Genomic DNA, 20,407 nt, shown 5'->3' on the forward strand with positions numbered 1-20,407 from the left:
ATGCTTTTTAATGGGCTCACCTAATCCCACCCATAACCCTACCCCTAACAGTGACGTCACTCACTCCATTTGAGTGCATTGTGTCTGACATTGCTTCGTTAAGTGGTGGAGTCTCAACTTGCATCATAAAGGCTGCATCCAGATACTATTGGCCAATTTAGCCTTTGCAGATCACTTATAGCACATGTCTTGGGGGAAACCAGTGCACCCGGAGAAAACCCATGCCAACACGGGGAGAACATGCAAACTTCACACAAAAATGCCAACTGGCCAGTCAGGACTCGAACCAGCGACCTTCTCATTTTCTTTTTGGCTTAGTCCCTTCATTAATATGGGGTCTCCACAGCAGAATGAACCGCCAACTTATCCAGCATATGTTTTACGCTGCAGATGCCCTTCCAGCTGCGACCAATCACTGGGAAAATTAGTATTACTATTATTAGAATTAAAACGTTTAGAAATAGTAGCTAGTGAATAATAGTAACAAAACAGTAATAGTGATAATATTTTAATAATATTAATTAATTCATAAACGCAATAATTAGGCATGCCAAATATTTTTAAACGTAAAAATAAAGAAATCCAAAAATAAATAAAGGTATTTTAATACAAAATTTGCATAATAATATTTTATATTTATCTGATATTTAATTAATAATAAGACATTTCGTTCAGCTAGAATGGCTACTTTTTTTTTTAGAAGACAGATGTTGTAATTACAACATCAACCAGCAGGGGCTTACAGTGTAAAATTGACCAGCCACAACATGAACCCTGATGAAGTCCATCAGTCTGTCAAACACAATTCAATTCATTTGCAACCGGAGAGGACATTATTTTGGACCAGTGTACTATATACCAAGTCAGCTCTACACTTGTTTGTTTGGTACAGTCCAAGTTTTGAAGGCGATTGGCTATTCTGAGGGTTATTAATCTGGACTCCTGCATCCTATCAGTGCTGATTCTGTCCGGCTCGCTAATAGGATTTCCAGCACTACAGTGATTTAGCACTTAAACAGCTAGCTGGCGTCCTTATGTCAAATAACTAATCTGAGTTTAAACCATTTACCCACTAGGCAAGTTGACGTGACGTCCTTGTAAAGTTGCTAAGAGGGACAGACACTCGACTTGCACAAACCCCGGACAGACAAGTTGGCAAACAGGGGCTTAGGCACGTTTTTGTTTGAATATGCATTACCTCCCAAAGGGCAAACAAATTAATGAATATTCACACCCAATCTATAGCCCAAGGCCCCCTATACATTATTCATGGACGGCGCGTGAGACGCAGGCGCATCTACTGTGTCGCGGCTAATAACAATTTCATTCTTTAAAGTAAACAAACTTGAACGTGTAAATAAACAAACTTGAGCATTTTGTAAATTGATTTAATTAAATATATTGTATAATTACGTGGAATTTTTATTGCGAAGTATTCCAATAAATAAACAAATAAGTTGATAAAGAGCTGTACGGGTTGCCAAGTATTTTAGGGAGGACAAAAAGAAAAGAAAAATCAAAACAAACGACATGGCTTGTATACTTTCCAGTGATTCTCCAAGCGAGATTGAGAAACAAGAAGTGGAAATAAACAAATTGATAAAAGGAGCCACTGTGAATCACGGCTGACACCTCATCTCCCTCAGGCTTAACGGAATCCTTCACCCAAAATGAAAACTCTTTCATCATTTACTCACTTTATTTTTTTTTTGGGGGGGGGGGCTTCTTTTTTGTGTGCGACACAAAAGGAGAAGTTCTGATAAATATCTTGGGGAGTCTTTTCCATACCATTTCGATAAAAGGAGAAAGATGCTTGGGAAAAAGAACACAAAGATGTCAAAAAAGCATCATACAATGTATTGCAAAAGTGGGGCGTTGAAATAACACAGTTTTGACAAAAAAAAAAAAAAAACTTTATGAATTTAGGTAATTATTTTATATGGCAGTTTTTTTTTTTTTTGAGTGCCATTTTTTTTGTGCTTCAAAGTGCATGTTTTTGAAGGCTATACAATCACCCGCTTCGAATGCTATCACTTGATTGAATGGGCATTATCAGTGGTTATGAGCTGATCAGCAAATTTAGGCCAGTAGGGGCCTTCCGTGCCTACTAGACTATGAAAGCTGTATTCATCCATCCACATCCACACTTAATCAGTTATACTATTAAGGAAGACTCCAAATCCAGATTTGTTTTTGCATTACTGTGACGGTTTAATTTAGGGTTGGGGTAGGGCTAGATGTTAATAAAATACAATTAATAGGAAATTTAATACATAATATAAATAAATCTTGTAAATTTCTGACCGCAGTCATATGTGATCTATCTGATTAAGGATCTCCTCATCCACCACCAGTGTGTAGCATCCACCTGGATGACGCGACGGCAGCCATTTTGCGCCAGACTGCACACCACACACCACACATCAGCTTATTAGTGGAGAGGAGACAGTGATGAAGCCAACTGAATATGGGGATGGTTAGGAGGCCATGATGGACAGAAGCCAGTGGGCAGATTTGGCCAGGATGCCGGGGTTAAACCCCTACTCTTTTCGAAGGACATCCTGGGATTTTTAACGACCACAGAGAGTCGGACCTCGGTTTAACGTCTCATCCGAAAGATGGTGCTCACTGAGCAGTATAGCGTCCTCTTCACTATACTGGGGCATTAGGACCCACACAGATTGCAGGTTGGGCGCCCCCTGCTGGCCTCACTAACACCACTTGCGGCAGCAAACTAGCTTTCCCATGTGGTCTCCCATTCAGGTACTGATCGGGCGCAGCCCTGCTTAGCTTCAGTGGGCGACCATGTGAGAGTTGCAGAGAGCTAGCTGCCGGCTATTAACCATTTGGATGGATGATAACAGCCTTCTGAGCCTACTAGTAGGCGCAGAAGGCCCCTATTAGCCCATATATATCAGCTGATAACCACTGATAACGCCCATTTAATCGAATGATAACATAAGAGTCGGCTGATGCAATTGACCCTTCGCTAAGCCACACCTAAAAACCTCCACACACCAAACGTGGTATAGCAATCTTAGCTACGAGCAGGAGGTCTGTCAAGCTTTCACGTGAGGAAAACAAGTCAAAGCATCAAGCATATAGATTGTGCAAACCTGATACCTGCTATGCAAAAAAATTGGATGAGGTGCAATTTTTTTTTCTTTTTAAAGCTGTAAAAGCAGCACGTTCTGTCATATTTCCATCTGTTTCAAGCTAGGAATATTAAGATTATATATATCAACATAACAAAACAGAGATATGATCACAAACTGAGCACTTCCGATTAATATACTTCACCCGCAGCAGTTTTTCAGTCATTTATATCTCTCATGTCCATGTCAGAGCTACAATTCACTGATGTTTTTGAAGGTCTTTTGGAGATTTAGTCATTGGTTACGACAATATAGTGGGTTAGTGCTTTTATATTTGGTGTTGGATTAATATTTGCTGGTAGGGAAAATCTATTTGTTCACTTCTGCTATTTATACTTTGATTTGCATATCAATTTATATAGTTTTTCCCACTTAAGTGCAAATTAGAACAGAAACTGTAAAAAAGCACACAAGTATAGTGAAAATTTTATGGGTCAATGATGTTATTATTTGGCATAAATCCATCAATTTCCCCTTTCTGGCTGCTCTATAAATGAATTATGTAGAAGCCCTGCCCATGTGTATTTCCTTGCCGGAAAGTAACGCTATATTTCATTGCACAACAATAGTCTATCAGGCTTTTTGGTTAAAAAAAGAAAAATCACAGTTTATGTTGTTATTATCAGATTATTTTTACATTTCACCTCTATTGCTGTGCATGAACTAAGCTGTTGCATGGTCAGCGTTTGAGGCGGCTGAGCTTTAGCTTCAGTTTTGACCAATTTGTTTTCTAATTGGTTGCGTATAATGTCTTGAATACACCCCTGTAATGGATACTGCAGTCCTTTATTGTTTGGCTTTCTCAGATATCTCACCTGTTCGCCAAAAATTACTAATTATAATCCTGGCAATGTCTGACACCGGTGCATACTGTAATAGGCGTGCCAGGCACGAAAGCTTGATGACATAACAACAGCAACTAAGGAGGGCAGAGCTTAACGAAGAGACAATTATTGTCTCAGCTAAAACTGCAAAAAGCCGAAAAGAACATGAATGAATGAACAACAATGGTGGACTACAGGACCATATGTGCGCAACACTTGACACCGTAACATCGCCAACTACTGGTCTGACATGCATGATACAGCATTTTAGACATTAAACCTTTAGCCTTCTTTACCATTTTCACAACTTTTAAAGATGGCAAAGACCAAATTTCCAGTGGGATGAACATAAGAACTGGAATGCTTACCACACTAAAAGACAGCCGTTTGGAAACCAAATAATGCCATTATTTCTGTTGGAGTTAATTGGAATTTAGAGTCAATTGGAGTTCTTTAATTAGTCATTGATGGCATTAAATGAACCGCCAACTTATCCAGCATGTGTTCACGCAGAGGATGACCCCACACACACTCATTTACACACATGCACTATGGACAATTTAGCTTATCCAATTCACCTGTGCCACATGTTTTGGAGGAAACCGGAGCACCCGGAGGAAACCCACGCCAACACAGAGAGAACATGCAAACTCCACACAGAAATGCCAACTGACCCAGCCGAGACTCGAACCAGTGACCTTCTTGCTATAAGGCAAATGTGCTACCCACTGCCGCCCTTTAGTTTTCACATAATAATAATAACCTTAATTTGAACATTGCATGATGTGTTTACTTGATCCATCTTTGATTAACATTTAAATTTGTTGGATGATCTTAAACATTATAGTGTGACAAACATGCAAAATAAACAAATAAATAAATAAGTCAGTAAGGGGCAGATACCTTTTCACACTCTATACATTATTCTTATCTAAGGTTAAAAGCTTCAAGCAGTTTCCTTCTTGCTGTAACGACATGGAAAGAAAGCATGAAAAACAGCAAGAAAATGTAGATTTGAAACAACATTAAACCCCGTACAGACCGGGACGCTTTTCATTTGCATTTATCATCAGCGTTTTTCAAGACGTTTTTCCAGATTCAAACCCAAGCGATTTTCACTGACGTCGAGCAGAAGAGTATGCAAAATCACTCATCACTTGACATTAGATTTGCGCTACACAACTTTAAGCTTCTAATACCCGCTTATAACACAGAAGTAGAAGACAAAGTTGAAATGCTTGTTGTTATGGATCGTTCAGGTAGCAGCTCCAGCTCTAGCGATGAAGAAATTATTATTGTTCACCAGTGCAACAAGCAGCTTTACGTTCATATTGCCATTGGGCATCTTCTTCAATGTGCGCTTGCATTGACAGTTTTGCGCTTGAGTGCCTCCAAGTGCTGTTTACTGTAACTTCGGCATCTCCGTGCACGTGAACAAAAGGGCCAACCTGATTGGTGAAGAAGGTTTTCAACAAAAAAATAAACATGAAGGCCAGTGCCCACAGAGACATTTTTTTTTCACGTTTTCCATCAACGTTTAACGCCTCGTGACTAAATAAAAGGCGTCAATGTGATCGTGTACACCAACGCACAAAATGCCAGGCGTAAAAGCGTCATTTTTTTAACAATGCCTCATGCTCGTTTAAAAATGACGCTTTTACGCCTGGCATTTTGCGTGTTGGTGTGCACGCTCACATTGACGCCGTTTATTTAGTCACAAGGCGTTAAACGTTGTTGGAAAACGCAAGCAAAAAAACGTCTCGGTGTCACGGGTGTTTAGTGTAAATAATTTATTTGCTTTTTGTTTTTAATCAAGCTATTAGACAGATGAAGACAGTGTTCTACAACAACTGACTTTATTTTACAATCACATCCTTCAATCAATACCTCTACTTTAAAAGAATGAGAAAAATGCTTATCAGCGGGTGAAAATCCAACGACCTTATTATGGAGGCACGCACTATTACCATTAGAGAACTTAGGAGGACAATTCCAGTTAAAAGGTTTCCTCTCTGGAGGGAAGATAGTTGAGGTGACAGTTTAAAAGCTTCTCCCCGCCCACGAAAATGCACTACCTTCTTCCACACAATTGCACAGACTAGTCAAATTGCATTAGTGATGCACTCGCTCTTTATATTGTGACACAATAAGCCTTAAATGTGTTGTGAGTCTATTTGAAAGCTCTTTGCCAGCACCAACAAAGATTATAGCGTCGTGACATTTTCTGTCACAACACAATCAAATACATCGTCATCAGAAAGATCAATACAAAGCGATTAACTGGAATTGCAGGTGAAGCTCTTGTGAGCTACTCTCCACCAGTGTAATGATGCTTAAATATAGCAGCGCTACATCTGTCTATCCTCCAAACGAAAGTAAACAATAACCATAAATGAAGCTATTGGAGAGTGTCATTATGAGCTACATGTTAATAATGGATGGAAACAGCGTCAATATCTTGTAACTTGTCACAATCAGCCTGGGTTTTAGAGGTCAAGACAATTTCTTGCTGCAAATATGATGACCAGTCTGTTCCACAACCTTTCAGCTATTTAAAGAAACATCTCTGTATGAAGAACATTTAAAAAATATAAATTATCTCTTTCCAATATAAAGAATCTTTTATGCACTGAAAAGGTTCCATGGGTTTTAAATGTTCTACAATGGAACAATCAGTGCCAATCAAAAAATGGGAGAGGGTGCTCGCTGCAGAGCCATTTGAGGAGAGCTGAGCTCCAGCGAGGGGGAGCATGAGCTGTCGCTCCTCCTCCTGTAAGCTGTTTTAATGCGTACACCAACCCCACCCCTAACCCTACCCCCAGTGACATCACTCGTAGTAGAAGTGCAAAAAAGGTGGAGCTCAAGCTTAAGCTCCCCCTCGCTGGAGCTCAGCTCTCCTCAAATGGCTCTGCAGCGAGCACCACTTAAAAAATGGTAACATCGCTTGAAGGAGTGTTCATAAGACTGTCATGAAACCTTTATAATCATGGGATGTATATGAGGGAGATTTTATCCATGCTTATGATAACTGTCATTAAGTGCTATTCGCTTAGTTACAGTATGTCATTTAAAATAAAGTTGACATAATTTGAGATGTCTTTATGATAACCTCACATAAACAAATACATCATAACCTGTCTTTTTCTTTGACAGATTTTGTCAGTGTCTTTGTCATGACAACCTGACATTTTCAAGACAACAATTTGTCATAAATCTGTAATAAACATCATTGTAATGAGGCTGTTAGAACTGTTTCATAAATTTAAAAGAAGCATCAATAATATTTTTCTTGAACTATTTTTCTTTACTGTTGTAAAACATGTATTTGTCATCAAAATGTTACTAAATGTTATTAAATACATTTTAATGACAAACTCAGATTGTTCCACTGAGAAAAGGGATCAGAAAAAAGGAATGACACAATTTTAATGGCCTCATGGCAATCTTGTTTATGACAGATTTATGACAATTTATGTTGTCTTCTTCATGATGTCAATTTGTCATGACAAAGACATGTTAGGATGTTTTTGTTTATATGAAGATGTCATAAAGATACATTGAGGGAAAAATGTGTTGAACACATGTTTTTTTTTTTTTTTCCTGGAAATAATATCTCTAAAAATACTGTTGACATGGAATTAAACCAGATTTTGGTAAAAACCCAAATTAAACAAACATAAAAATAAAATAAAACAATAAATCTGAAAATTGAGTTATGTGTAATAACAATGGAATGACACAAGAATAATATACTGAACAACCAAAGTGTATTTATTACTCTATATAAAAAGCTTCTTTGGTGATGGCAGCTTAAAGACGTCTCTCATATGGAGAATAAAGTCACATGAATTGCTCAGGGGTGGGTTTTTCACAGATTTAAAAAAAATCTTGATGGTTCTGTGGGTCTCGCTTATCAAATCTGATCTTTACTTAGTATTTTCTATTGAATTCAAGTGAGGTGATTGGCTAGGCCATCCTACAGCTTGATTTTATTTCTCTGAAAAAGTTTGAGAGTTTCCTCAGCTGTGTTTCTGGATCATTGTCTTGCTGAAATGTCCACCCTGGTTTCATCTTCTTCTTCTTCCCGGTAATGTAGATGTTGGACTCGAGCAGCTGATATTAATTTACACTAAGGAAGGGCAGAGGGTTGCTGAAGAACTACTGAGAAATTTCAGTTGCTGTCAGGGCTTTCACTGCCTTTCTACACCTCCCTTTCTTCATGTGTTCAATACTTTTTCCCTGTGTCATTTCATTTCATTACACATAACTTAATTTTTAAATTAATTAGATTTTTCTTTGCATATATGGATTTCTTTGGTTGTTACCAACATCCAGGGAAAATGTCAAGTCAACGGCAGCTTTAGAAATATGCTTTCTGTAAAAAATGGTGACGTGTTCAATACTTATTTTCTCTGCTGTATCACAATGTCATGTTTAAATTTACAAATGACTTAACTGACAGTTGTCAAAGCATGCAAAAATGAATCAACCTTTAAATCAACCTTTCAAGAGTTCACACTTAGCTGATGATTTACAAAGCTTATTTGGCATGCTGTCCCGGGAGAGAGCCCCGAGCTCAAGGGCTCCTCGAGCCCGGGGCTTCCTCCCGTTGGCAGAGCAAGAAGGGAGCCCGAGCTCGGTGGATCTCAGAACTCCCCTGCTGCTGTAGCTAAGGGAACGTAAGGAATTAGACAAGCTTGATTGTTATGTATGTTGAATGTCTTTGGATGGTGGGAGGAAACCGGAGAACCCGGGGAAAACCCACGCGGACACGGGAAGGACATACAAACTCCCCACAGAAACACTCACCGGTCCTATAAAACTAGGACCGGCAGTATTCTTGCTGTGTGGTTCACAGTGCTAACCACTGGACCGCCGTGCCGCCCAATCGCAGGTAAAGGAGGAGAATAGGGGAGGAGGGGGGTTTCTTCCAAACGAAGATAAAGTGAACTGAAAACTGAGGCTATTTATGGTGCCTTAGGGCTCATATGATTGGAAGATTAGTGATTAGCAAATACGAGACTGGACGTGATAAATCATAAGCACGTGATCCTCTCGAAATTAGTTTATGAATAAACTTCACTTAGCTAATATAAGCAATAAATAATTTAAAATATTTAATAAATAATTAGCAATAATTTAATATTTTTTATCACTACTGAGGGTGCCATGACTTAAAAAAATAATTATATAATATATATATATATATATATATATATATATATATATATATATATATATATATACACACACACACACACACACACACACACACACACACACACACACACACACACACACACACACACACACACACACATTAATATATATTTATAATATTTAGGAGTAAATACTGTTAGCAATATAGTTATAATTATAACAGGCTTTGTTGATAACAGTAAGGATAAAAAAGCATAAAATACATTTTTCTATAGTCTACTGGCATTGAAGTAAAAAAAATAAATAAAAAAGTTTAATACCAGTTGCTGAAATGAAACCTTTAATCCACAGTGTGAATGCTTATAGAAATCATTCTTGGCATAAATGGCCTTTAATTCTGAGGAGGAAAGATTAGATGAGGAAAGCATTTATTATTCTGCAAAACTTTAGAAAGAACTTCATCTTCAATGACCCATTAGAATTTATATAACTGTATGCATATGCAAATTGTTAGTTCTTGCGGCAGTTTTGGACCAAATATGAATATGCAAGAAGTCTTTATTGTCAGGAATAATTGGGCGATATTAGCATTTGTTTATTTGTAACCATGAAAGATTATCTTATTATTCACCATTTCAAATCTACGGAGGCTAATTTGCAGTTTAAATTGTCTTTATACCTCATTCAGAAAGAATCCAGATTTATTGCAGAAATAGTACATTTGTGTTAGAAAGACTTTTCAAATGTTTTGTCAATGTCTCTGCTTACCGAGCCTACATTTGTTTGATCATTTTAATTTAAAATTGCTGCTTGTCATTTTAATACATTTATAAGTGTATTTTATACATGTGATGGCAAAGTTGACATTTTAGCATCAATAATTGTGCCTTCAGAGATGTATTATCCTTAAGAAACCATTTTATATGCTGATTTAGTGCACTAGAAATATTTCACATTATTATCATTGTTGGGAAATTTGATACAACAAAAGTAATACTGTCTTCAATAGCACTCAACAGTGAAGGAACACCAGTATGTAGAAATTTGATCGCATTTTAGTGGAAGATAATGGTGTAACTACTCAAAAAAAGATTTGTACTGTTTGGTCAAACTTTTTACCTAAAATAAGCTGAATCAACACAATTCCTCCGTTTTGGGGGGTCAACTTAATTGCTTTATGTTTAATCTAATTAAATTCATAAAAACTATTAAGTTAACTTAATTGATTCGTGTTGGGACAACATGAAGGAATTGCGTGGAACCCAGCATTTTTTAAAAGTGTATGTTTCCACTCAAAATTAAGACTCAAGCTAAAAGTAACAATGACAGTCATGAGCGATTAAAGTTAGATAGATAAAATAGCTGAGTTGATGAGGAAACGTCACACTATATGTCCTATTACACATTTTATTTGTCACCCTCCCACAAGACTCGAACCAGCAACTTTCTGTTTAGTGGCAAAACATATCGCAAGTCACTTTTTTCAACGTACTGTAAGAAGAAACACACACAAGCATTAGCTTATGCTATAGACAATAGGCTCAGATTACATTACTAAGCTAATATAAACAATATTAGCTAAACAACAATTATAATAAAAATATAATAAAAACAATTAAGTTAACTTAATCAATTTGTGTTGGGACAAAATGAAGGAATTGTGTGGAACCCAGTTCTGTATTTTACAGTGATGGTAGGAAATTCTATTTTATCATGGTCCAAACATAGTTGAGTTCAATTAAGACAAAACTGAAGAAGATTTATAGGAGTATCAGTGAAAAATGCAAATGAAGTATTGTTTGAATCATTATAAATAAAGGAATATAAAGACAAAAATTTACAGTATAAAGGTACAGTATAAGCACTATATAATCGTAAATTTCTGGAACACTAGGTGGCACTGTGTTTAAAATCCTAATTTACCCCTGGGAATTAGTGTTGATGATCCCTACCAGTTTTTGTTCCAATATGGTAAATCATTCAAAAGATTTGGCAAATTTTGCCACAATTCAAAATGAGGGACATGCTGTTCACTTAGCATCCTCTTAGTAGGCATGAGAGAGAATCCAAAAAGTTATTAGTAAAAAATAAATGTAAAAAAAGTTAATTCAATCTAAAATAATGCAACTTGCTACACATCTTTTTTGAGTTGATTCAACTTTTAATCCAAGTTCTGCACTTGACTCGATTTACGTTAAGTCAACCCAAAAAGCTCTGCAACACGTTGTCTTACAAAGTGGTTTTAATACCACTATTCTGGAGACCTTCAAATATGTCCCAGGGGGTACGCTTTTTTGCAGTTTTTGTTTTACCACATTCTCACCTATTTGTTTATTTTATTTTTTGGCTTCTGTTTTTGTCTTAGCTGCTTTCTGGAACCGTTCTTCACTGGACTCAAGCCCCGTCATTGTGGTCATCTCATCTCTGCATCACAAGTCCACCAACGTAAATGGCGAGCTAACTGAACAAACTGGTAACAGTGGGAAAACAGTCCATATAGAGCACAGGTGTCAAACTCAGTTCCAAAAGGGCCGCAGCTCTGCACAGTTTAGTTCCAACCCTAATTAAACACACCTGATCAAACTAATTGAGTCCTTCAGGCTTGTTTGAAACCTACAGGTAAGTGTGTTGGAGTAGGGTTGGAACTAAACTGTGCAGGGCTTCGGCCCTTCAGGAATTGAGTTTGACACCCCTGATATAGAGGCAAGCGGTCAGCTGGTAAGTGCGAAAAGGAAAGGTGTCATACTGCCCTGTAGCATTCATTTAAAAAATAAAATGCAGCCATACATACTTCTGGCTACATAATTCATGATATCCATAAATGTATATAGAGCTACATTTTCAGAATGATCATGTGTTTTTTAAAGTAGTATATGAAATGGAATATTGTATTTTCAATGTAAGCTGTTGACTTTGTTCAGAACCAGAAGAGTCATATTTACTAAATGAAATATTTCTAGATAAAAAGATTGAAAATCTAAACTGGTGGTGGCGCTACAGATTTGGCTCTAGAGACATCAAACTTGGCAGGGCTTCTATTAAGAAACAGCCCAATTAAAATGTTAAGTTTAATCACCTTACTATGTACTGTTCATACAGTGGTCCCTTTTCGCACTTACCAGCTGACTGCTTACCTCCCTGTGGACGGCTTTCCTGCTGTTACCAGTTTGTCCAGTTAGCTCGCCATGTACGTCGATGGACTTGAGATGCAGAAAGAAGATGATGACGAGGTTTGAGTTCGGCAAAGAACAGTTCCGGAAGACAAAAAAAGAAGCCAAAAAATAAAAATAAACAAGTAAATAACAGGGTGAAAATGTGGTAAAATCTGAAAACATAAAAACCAAGTTGCTTTTTTTTTTCTTGATTGCATTTCAAAACTGTTGGTCGGGTTTAGGGAGGGCGGTGGGCATGACAATCAGTGCTTTTGAAAACACTATTGGTTTGGTTTAGGAAAGGAAGAGAGTGGGTCAGTCGATCGGTCAATCAGTCAGTCGACAGAGGCCTCTGGTGGACTCATGATAACAAAAACTGCAAAAAAATGTAGCTCCTGGGACGTATTTGGCGCTCTCCAGAAATGTATATAGTGGTACGCTTTCAGAATGAGCCTGGGTTGGACATATTAGACATTCTCCACTCCAATTCTCGCTAACCATTATAACTACACACATTTTACTGTTACCAGTAAATGTATGTGCTGTGGAAAAAACAGTGAATGTAATAACAAAAGCATCCTATTTGCATATAAGTGTTTAAGTGGTTTCTCTGCAAATAAAGTTACATAAATCATGCTGAACATAACCTTGATAACATCTTTCCCACACAGTCATATTGTGAAGAAGATGTGTTTGTTATGGAGAAAGGAAGGTGAAATGACAATGAATTCAGCGCACACACACACACACACACACACACACACGTGTGAACATTATTGCACACTTAAATAATGAGAGTAATACAAAACCAGGCATGATATGATAAACAGATGACTTTTCTCTCTTTCCTTCTCTTGAGACATGTCCGCTATTTGGGTTAATTGTTAAATGAGCGAAGCTGTAAAAGTAGGAGTGTAGTGTTTCTGTCTGCTGTAGGGCTGAAGCAGAGGCTGGGAAAACCTTCAGAATCAGCCATAAATCATTCATGCTTTTGCTTCTGTATCCACACAAAGAAGCCTGTATTCCAGCACTTTAGACAAAGCAGGGTGTAAAAACACAGTATATGGAACAAAAAACAAAATCAATTTATGTGGAAATTTAAGAAATGATTTCTTAATAATAAAGACTATACCAATAAACATAACACAATAAATACAATACATTTATTTATATTAATATGTATTTATTTGTATACAATAAATACACATGTTATGTAATTTTTTTTAACAATTTATTTACATTTTATTATGTTTATTCAGCATTATCAAATGTTATTTATCATTATTTACATTTTTGATCTGTTGGTTTAAACCAAACAAGAAAATACAATAAATTCAAATAATAAAAACACAATACAAATAATAAATATGATTTATTTATTTAATTATTTATTAATTACTAAAACATATGTGCTACTTTGTTTTTATGTTATACATGCTTTTTATTAACCATAAATAATATTGTTCATTAAACACTTACTTATCATTAAATTAATATATAAATACAAAATTCACTTATATATTTTGTCTTTGTTTAAGATCTTTTTAAGATATTACAAAGCCCACAAATACATACAAATACACACACTCCTCAGAAGTTTACCCTTCGCAAATTTATATTTTAAATGAATATTTTAAATAAGACACTAAACAAGAATATTTTATCTGTGCATATACTGTACATCAGATTAATCAGTACTAAAGCCAAATCTGAAGACAATCTAACAAAATATCTTTCAATAATGATCCAAGAATAAATACACCCAAATGAATATGTTAGAAATGAATATTAAATAAAAAGGAAAAAAAGAGAAAAAAAGTCAAGAAAAACAAAAATTGTTGCAATTTTGTAGTTTGTCATTTTTTTCACCATGTTTTGCTTGAATTTAAACAAATAAAATTCTGATTAATAAAGATATTTAATGACTTAAATATTATTTTAATAAATATATCTGTTTAATAAATCTGTTTTGATTAAATACACCAAAATACACCATTTAGGTGCAAATGTCTTGTTGATGCTAGAGGTCAGAGGAGAATGGCCATATTGGTTTGAGCTAATAGAAAGGCAACAGTAACTTAAATAACCACTCGTTATAACCGAGGTTTGCAGAAGAGCATCTCTGAATGCGCAACACGTCCAACCTTAAGACAGATGGGCTACAGCAGCAGAAGACCACAACGGGTGCCACTCATGTCAGCTAAGAACAGGAAACGGAGGCTACGATTCGCACAGGATCACCAAAATTAGACAATAGAAGATTGAAAAAACGTTGCCTGATCTGATGAGTCTCTATTTTTGCTGCAACATTCGGATTGTAGGGTCAGAATTTGGAGTCAGCAACATGAAAGCATATTTATCCTGCCTTGTTGCTTGTGTCAATGGTTCAGGCTGATGTGGGTGGTGTAATGGTGTAGGAGAAATTTTCCTGGCACACGTTGGTTCCGTTAGTACCAATTGAGCATTGTGTCAACCTGAGCATTGTTGCTGACCATGTTCCTCCCTTTATGAAAAAAGTGTACCCATCTTCTGATGGCTACTTCCAACAGCAGAGCCATGTCATAAAGAGCGCATCATCTCAGACTGGTTTCTTGAACATGACAATGAGTTCACTGTACTCAAATGGCCTTTTCAGTCACCAGAACTCAATCCAATAGAGCACCTTTGGGATGTGGTGGAATCAGAGATTTGCATCATAGATGTGCAGCCAATAAATCTGCAGCAACTGCGTGATGCTATTATGTCAATATGGACCAAAATCTCTGAGGAATATTTAAAGTATCTTGTTGAATCTATGCCATGAATGATTAAGGTAGGTCTTAAGGCAAAACAAGGTCCAACCCAGTACTAGTAAGGTGTACCTAATAAACTGGCCAGTGAGCGTATTTTGCCTATACTCACTGAGTAATGAATAAAAACATTGATTTTCAAAATGGGGTGTACTCATTTGTGCTGAGCACTGTATATGCATATACATTTCTAACAGAAAAAAATTATCAAAAAATACGCATTTCATATTACCCAAAGCAGAGGAGGGGAGATTTTTATTGTAGACTCACTGAAATTGTACAAGAAACAAAAACAAAACACAATAAACTAATTCACATCATAAGATAAAAAAAAAACTTAAATACGGTGATATGACTATCTAAAAATAATATAAACTCTATTTAATACACACATATCTAATTATAAATAGGCTACATCCCGTCTATATAATATACATAATTAGGTTTTATTTGATTAGACATACTTCTGTCCTTTTAACATCCATTTCCAAAAACACACAGCAGATCCCGCTCACACTCAGCTACAAAACTAATGTCATTTACTTCAGTGCTGCTCAAGTCAATGAAGTGTCCGGCGGTGTATAATAGAGCAGTGAATTCCTGCAGTGGAGAAGAGCGTGTTCTCCAGAGACGCCTGTTATTGTTGAGTGATGCAGTGCTGATCTCAGTGCAGCTTCAGACTCAACGCAGCATTAATAAATAGGTCATAGAGCTTTTTCACCCTCTCAATTTTTCAGGCTCGGCTTGGCAAATTGAACATAATTAAAGCCCAAGGCAAAGGTTGCACTTTCCTTGAAATAACAGGCTGTGTTGCCGCACAGAAAAAGGGAAGGAAAGATAGGAAAAGATGCTCCGAGGATCTAAACAGGACAAAAGAGGAGAAGAAGAAGACAGGCAGAGCCGACAGCCACTTCTATTATTATAAAAATTTAATACATATTATATGTTCCAAACTAAATTCCGAACCAACCAACCAAACTGTAAAAAAAAAAAGGAAATTAAAACGGTGTATAAAAAGACAAAATAAATAAATAAACAAAAAATGAATTAATTAGTTAAAATGTTAATTAATACTTTGTTATAGTGTATTTATCATTATTATTATATAAAATAATGCTCCTCCACTGCTTTAGAAACAGCAGAGCTTTACCAAACAGTATAAATAAACAACAACAAAAATAAATAAATAAAACAAAATAGACAAATTAATTATTAAAAATATAATAATTATTTAATTTAATAAATGAAAATTTATTAGATTAATTAGCACTTCGTTATAATGTTATAATACTCTTTATTATTTTACTAATTATTAAAAATATAGTATTTTTTCATACATTTTAATAAACATTATAAATTGTGTGTGTGTGTGTGTGTGTGTGTGTGTGTGTGTGTGTGTGTGTGTGTGTGTGTGTGTGTGTGTGTGTGTGTGTGTGTGTGTGTGTGTGTATACAGTTTAAGTCAGAATTATTAGCCCCCCTTTGAATTCTTCTTCCTTTTTAAAATATTTCCTAAATGATGTTTAACACAGCAAGGAAATTTTACCAGTATGTCTGATAATATTGTTTAAGAATAAAAATAGACTAATTAATTATTAGTAGATTAATTAGTACTTCAATATAATTTTATTATGCACTTTATTATTTGTACTTAAATAATATAAATATTTGTTCATTTATTAAATATTATAAATATTTTTATAATTATTATAAAGCTTTAAATATTTATTCAAATGATATAAAAAATACTCTCCCGCTGCTTTAAAAAACAAACAAACAAACAATAAATAAATAAAAATAAAATAAAAAATAAGAACAAAAATGGTACATAAATAAATAAAAAGCTAAATTAAACAAATTAATTCATTAAAAGACTAATTACAATTCATAAAAATGTTATTATACACTTTATTATTTTTTTTATTATAATAATATATTTATTATATAGTATATACAGTACATTTGAAAAAAAAAATAATTTGCCTTGTTTGCTAAAAAAAAATCTAAATACAAAAAGATTCAATCAAAAATATGTAAATACATGTAACGTTAACGCAAGTATTATTTAAATTAATCCAAAGCAGTGGAAAAGGAGCAGTACAAGCAAAATGTACAAACATGAATTTATATCCACATATGCAAATATAGTCTCCAGCATAAAAGAGTCCAACCCCTTTGAAAATAATAACTTTATCCATTTCTCAGTGAATATGCACAATAAACATTGCTGCATATTGATAAACAATTTTTAAACAGTTAAAATTAAACAAGTGTGGTCAACAGACATCTTTAGAATAATTCAACCCTACAAATAAATGAATAATATTTAAGAATAAATAAATAAATAAATAAATAAATAAATAAATAAATAATAAATAAATAAATAAATAAATAAATAAATAAATAAATAAATAAATGTCTTTTTTTAATAAAAATAAAAAATATATATGTGAATTTGTTATTTAATACACAGAAAAAATGTGCAGCATCCCAAAAAAGGATCAAATTAAAAATGAGATCTGTTAAGGTGTACTCATTTATGCGGGGCATACAACAATAAATTCAACTCAATTTAAACTCAGCAAAAATCTCTTTCACAGACGGAGTTCCATTGAAGAGAACATGCACAGGCTTTGGAGATTTGTGTGTGTGTGTGTGTGTGTGTGTGTGTGTGTGTGTGTGTACACGTTTAACATGAAGGGCAGGGGGAAGCGTGTGTGTCAGAAGACATTAGTGTCAGTAGTGTTTTTAAGGACAGTACCTGGATCAGCCTGGGTCACGGCAGCATCACGCCTGCTTTTAGCCAGTAAACATGCAAGCAGATTATAGACTCAAGCAGGATCAGAGATTCCTCATTTACACCAGTGAACCTGCACTGCTAATCAGCAGGACTTTTCTGCTGCTTAACCTGAAATAATAAACACAAACAAAGCAAAAGAGTTGAATACATTGAATAAATGTGTGTTGGGTGGCACAAAGGGTCATAAAAGATATTGGAAAAATTATGACCAATTTTTTCTAAGTAAAATTTGCTTTATATTTTTATAAATAAATAAAAAAACAGCAAGAGATATTTAATTTATTCATGAATTTTTGAAGGGTTTGCAATATAAAACTGCATGTGTCTGTTAAATATAGAAAATACAAAGAAATATTACCTAATATGCAATTTTCCTTAAAAGAAATTTAAACTCGTATATTGCTAATACATATTAATATTAAGTATAATGAAATGGCAAAAAATTGATTGAGTTAATTACAAAATATTGCATAATATTATGTACAAATATTCATATAGGAGACCAGTTAGTGAACATTAAATTAATTAAGTCAGTTGGAAATTAAAGAGAAAAATAGAATGTTATCTAACTAAATAATGAACAAAAATCATGTAATAAAAATAAATAATTAAATAAATTATATATATATATATATATATATATATATATATATATATATATATATATATATATATATATATATATATAATATAATATATAAAGAGAGAGAAAGAGAGAGATCATATATTTGTTGCAATTTGTGAACAATCTTCACTCATAATAAATATCACTTATATACTAAATAAATAAATACCACTTATAAGTATAAATAAATGTCAAAAAAGATGAAATTATGTATATATGCATAACATTATGTACTAATAGTCATATAAATAATTCATAAATGATCATGTAGTGGACATTAAATTAGTTACTAAAATTTGTAATTAAATTACATTAGTTTTTAAAAATTAAAGAGTAAAACTGTACGGTTTAACTAAATAATGCACACAAATTCACTAATATTTATTGAGAGAAAAAAATACATATTTGAAGCAATTTTTGAACACTTTTCACTCATAAATTGCTAACAAATATCACTAAAAAATATAAGGAAATGGCAAAAAATAGATTTAAATCATTACTGAATATTGCAAACCCTTATGAATAAACATATAGTAGACATGGAATATTCTGAAGTAAACAATAAATACATTTTTGAATTCTTAAATAAAATAAAATTAGTTATTGGGTATTAAAGAGCAAAAACAGCATGTTTCTAACTAAGTGATGCACATAAATTTATATACTGAGAAAAAAACATATTTGAAGCAATTTTCAAACAATTTTCACTCAGAAATTCTTAACTGTTACAAAATATCACAAATTAATGCAAAGAAATGGCAAATACCATTGAATAAAATGTGAAATCCTGAAGCAGAAACATCAAAAAATTCAATTGTGAAGAAAATTATGTAATTTAATAAATCATTTTGAAAGTCTTAATGGCAAATAAAATTGCCTTGATAATACATACATACATACATACATACATACATACATACATACATACATACATGCACACATACACACACACATACATACATACATACATACATACATACATAACATACATGCACACATACACACATACATACATACATACATACATACATACATACATAACATACATGCACACATACATACATACATACATACATACATACATACATACATACATACATACATACATACATACATACATACATACATAACATACATGCACACATACACACATACATACATACATACATACATACATACATACATACATACATACATACATACATACATACATACATACATACATACATACATACATACATACAGTTGAAGTCAGAATTATTAGCCCCCCTGAATTATTAGACCCCCTTTTTATTTTTCCCCAATCTCTGTTTAACAGAGAGAAGATTTTTGTTCAACACATTTCTAAACATAATAGTTTTAATAACTCATTTCTAATAACTGATTTATTTTATCTTTGCCATGATGACAGTAAATAATATTTTACAAGATATTTTTCAAGACACTTCTAGACAGCTTAAAGTGACATTTAAAGGCTTAACTGGTTAATTAGGTTGACTAGGCAGGTTGTAATTAGGCAAGTTATTGTATAACTATGGTTTGTTCTGTCAAAGACTATCGGGAAAAACAATTGCTTAAAGGGGTTAATAAATTTTAACTTAAAATGGCTTTTGAAAAATTATAAACTGCTTTTATTCTTGCCAAAATAAAACAAATATTATCAGACATACTGTGAAAATTGCCTTGCTCTGTTAAACATCATTTGGGAAATATTAAAAAAGGATTTTGTGTTCAATGAAAAAAATATTTTGGGGTGAACTGTCCCTTTAAGATGCATTTGCAGGGTTTGTAGGAGCCTGTAAAGGTAAGGACACTGACTGATTTGCTCTGTGTTTGGCAGCTCCAGCAGGGTTAAACGCCTCTTCCACATCCTTACTAAATTAATGGCAGAAAATCTCAACCT

This window comes from Danio rerio, chromosome 24, assembly GCF_052040795.2.
Source record: "Danio rerio strain M-AB ecotype USA chromosome 24, GRCz13ab, whole genome shotgun sequence".
NCBI classification, from domain to species: Eukaryota; Metazoa; Chordata; class Actinopteri; order Cypriniformes; family Danionidae; genus Danio; species Danio rerio.